This window comes from Schistocerca piceifrons, chromosome 4, assembly GCF_021461385.2.
Source record: "Schistocerca piceifrons isolate TAMUIC-IGC-003096 chromosome 4, iqSchPice1.1, whole genome shotgun sequence".
Classification (NCBI taxonomy): domain Eukaryota; kingdom Metazoa; phylum Arthropoda; class Insecta; order Orthoptera; family Acrididae; genus Schistocerca; species Schistocerca piceifrons.
In genome coordinates this window covers 405,495,345-405,499,199 of record NC_060141.1, presented here as the reverse complement: position 1 = coordinate 405,499,199, position 3,855 = coordinate 405,495,345, and the positions used below count along the sequence as shown (strand labels likewise).

At 42.2% G+C, this 3,855-nt stretch overlaps 1 non-coding gene across 1 annotated transcript; it reads right to left on the bottom strand.

Moving 5' to 3' along the window:
• Positions 1-1,618: 1,618 nt before the first annotated feature.
• Positions 1,619-1,692, bottom strand: Trnat-ugu. The gene has a single exon. It is a non-coding gene; the product is annotated as a tRNA-Thr (tRNA).
• Between the last annotated feature and the right edge of the window lie 2,163 nt (positions 1,693-3,855).

The window sequence follows — 3,855 nt, the reverse complement described above, 5'->3', positions numbered from 1 at the left end:
ACGTTGTGTGATCCAGCGGCGGTACAAATACTATTCAAAGTTTTTCAGTGACGTTAGGCGCATTTGGGTCGTGAAACGAAATGATGGTACCTGGAGGAAATTTGTGCCAGACACGGATTTTAACCTGGATCTCCCTCTTAACGTGAATGATCGCTTTAATCGCCTAGGTCGTTCGACCCAAATTTCCAAGCTGTTACACCTATTTGCGTAGCGTCACCTACACATGAGCCCCCCTCTCGCCATTTGGGATTCCCGCAAGGGATCAAGGTTGGTGTGCACCTGCAGTAAAGATTGGATCTTTGGTCGTCACACCTTTATATATGTAGAGTGAGTCACGTAAAACGTAACACACCTTTTAAAAAATGTGTGTGAAATCTTATGGGACTTAACTGCTAAGGTGATCAGTCCCTAAGCTTACACACTGCTTAACTTAAATTATCCTAAGGACAAACACACACACCCATGCCCGAGGGAGGACTCGAACCTCCGCCGGGATCACACCTTTTACTTCGTGAACGGTTACACATACTGAAACGCGGTTTTCGGCAAATCTTAGAGCGTCTTTGGGCACCTATGTTTTTGTTTGATTAATGTTTTTAGCGTTGGTAATCAACTGAGATATTGAAGCAAGTATGTTTTTTATATGGAACAGTACACTTTTTATAACTGTAATCGATAGCTCTTGAGAAGACAATTAAATGATACAGCGTTGCTAATGTTGACATTGAAACCTGTCGTTAAAAAAAGTCGAGAAATGTCCTCGAATGTGAAAGCACGGCATTAGCGGTGCAAAGGTTGCCAAGCTGGCGTCTTGGACCAGGCTGCGTAGTAGTACACCGTTAAGGTGGGCCTGCGCTATGAGAATAAAGCTCTATTTGTCCTTGAACCAACTTACGACCTAGGTGCAGGTTCATCTACGAATGATTTATATGGAAATACGAGATAGGTTAGAATGTATCGTATCACAAAGGGCATAGGAAAACTATTTCACATCAGTATATCCTTCCGGATTCACGTGAGCTGAAACAGAGAAATTAACTGTTCTTCTTCCAAAATAGAGAGGTGTTATACGCTGCAAAAATATCTGCATGTCAGAAGGAAGATTTGACCTTTGTTTTACTATACGTGGCTGTGTGCTTCTTAGAGATAAAATACATGCTGTCCGACAAGTGACTATACCTAAACAGCTTTAAATCACATCATATGGGACACAGTGGTTGAACTAAACGTTTTATTAAAATTACTTCGGTAACCACCTGTACAACCCGCAAAATAAATGGTCGTCTTAACGAAACGTTGTTTCACGTTGAACGAAAGCGCTTAATCACAGTGTTACCAGCTACGTACAATGCACACTGTCGACTTATTTTACATTGCAGTTCAATTTTATACACACCTAATTGAAATAAAGAAATTACTAGCAATGATTTGGTAACCACCCAAATCGCACGGCATAAATTTATACTTATATGGATATGGTGTCTGTTCTTTCGGACATGTCCGAAAGAGTAGACACCATTGCTGACCTGCAGCCGTCTAGAAAGAAATTAGAATTATATTAATACCCTCAGCTGCTAACGGGCGTTGATATACATCAACGGGAACAGGTGATAATGTGTGCCCCGACCGGGACTCGAACCCGGGATCTCCTGCTTACATGGCAGACGCTCTATCCATCTGAGCCACCGAGGACACAGAGGATAACGCGACTGCAGGGACTATCTCTCTCACGCCTCCCGCGAACCGCACATTCTCACCTTGTACATCCACACACTACATTCGTAGTGTCCCTGCCCAACACACTCATTACTCGTGGAAGACATTCTTACCAACTCCCGTAAGAGTTCGGGGAATATGTGTGCATTCGCACAGGAGAAGAAGGTCATGTCCAAAAGAACACACACCATATCCATATAGGTACATAGTTCTGGCAACACCGGCCATGACCTTCTTCTTCTGTGCAGATGCACACATATTCCCCGAACTCTTATGGGACTTGGTAAGAATGTCTTTCACGAGTAATGAGTGTGTTGAGGTGGGACACTGCGAATGTAGTGTGTGGACATACAAGGTGAGAATGTGGGTCTCGCGGGAGGTGTGCGCGAGATAGTCCCTGCAGTCGCACTATACTCTGTGCGCTCGGTGGCTCAGATGGATAGTGCGTCTACCATGTAAGCAGGAGATCTTGGGTTCGAGTCCCGATCGAGGCACACATTATCACCTGTCCCCATTGACATATATCAATGCCCGTTAGCAGTAGAAGGTTTTAATATAATTCTAATTTTGACATAAATTTTGTCTTCCAAAAAAATTAACTTTATCCTGTATTTGAGTACGTGTTCAAATTGTTGACCATGGACTAGAAGGCACATCTGCAATCGCCGTTCGAAAGAACAACGAACAGATGTAATTACAGTGGATTGTATGGTAGAGCGTGCACTGGCGGTTCTACGTCAGATATCTTCTGGCGTGGTTCGAGCTTCGTCATGGACTGCATCTCTGAGTGCTCCCCAAAGAAAGAAATCAAGAGGAGTGAAATCGGGGGACCTCGCAGGCCATTTGAAGATAGAATTTCGTCCAATCCAACGTCCAGGCAAGTTCTCATTCAGTATTTGTGTTGCCACAAGGAACGAGTGAGCTGGATAACAGTCGTGTTGCAGCCACGTACACTGTCGAATATCGAGTGGTACCTCTTCTAGAAGGACCGCCAGAATGTTCGTCAGAAAGTGTGCGTACGAATATCTATTTAGAGCGCCTGAGATAAAGTAAGGTCCCACAATGTAATTTCCCGTGATGCCGCACCGTACGTTTACTCTCCACGGCCGTTGACATTGCACCTGAGGAAGCCAGTGTGTATTTTCGGCTGCCCAATAGTGCACGTTATGCAAAATTACATTAGCGTGATTAGTAAACGTTGCTTCATCGGTAAGGAGCATATGATGGAAAAACATAGGGTCGTCTCTCAATTGCTGAGGGCAAACCGAAAAAATTCTGTACAACGTTAGGAACCACGGTCGTCGAGTGCCTGACGCGACTGATGATGAGGATGGAAATTCTGTCGATGCAAGGCGCTAATGACACTCGTCTGGCTGATTCCAAATTCCTTGGCAATATGTCTCGCACCACTGTGTGAATTAAATTAGCGTGGTAGCCAGAACGGCTTCTTAGTGTCAACATTAACAAACGGTGTATCACTGTATATCCTGTTGAGATTGGTCTTTCAGATCATGGTGCACAGCTAGTTACAGTACATGACATATCTCCATGCAGTATATCAAATCAGACTTTCAAAGCAGTGCGTTCAATTAACAATAAAAATATTGCAAACTTTAGGGAAAGCCTACAGCAGCTAGACTGGGATGAAGTGTATAAGGAACCCTATGCAAACTTGAAATATAACTTATTTCACAATAGATTTTTAAGGGTATTTGAAAATTATTTTCCCAAGAAAATAAACATAATTCCAAGAAAACATATAAAAAACCTTGGCTAATTAAAGCAATAAGAATATCTTGCAACCGTAAAAGAGAACTGTATCTAACAGCAAGAGGGAGTACTGACCCCAAAATTGTTCAATATTATAAAAACTATTGTGCGGTACTAAGAAAAGTTATTAAAAAGTCCAGAAGCATGTGTATCATGTATGAGATCAGTAACTCTGATAATAAAATTAAAGCAATTTGGAATATTATTGAAAGGGAAACAGGGCAACCAAGAACACAGGAAGACTTTAGTGCCATAAAACTGAATGACAAGTGTACTAACAAACAATCAGAAATTGAAAATATTTTCAATAATCATTTTTTAAATGTTGTGGAGAAAATAGGATCTAGATCTTCACTAGAAGAGGCAAGG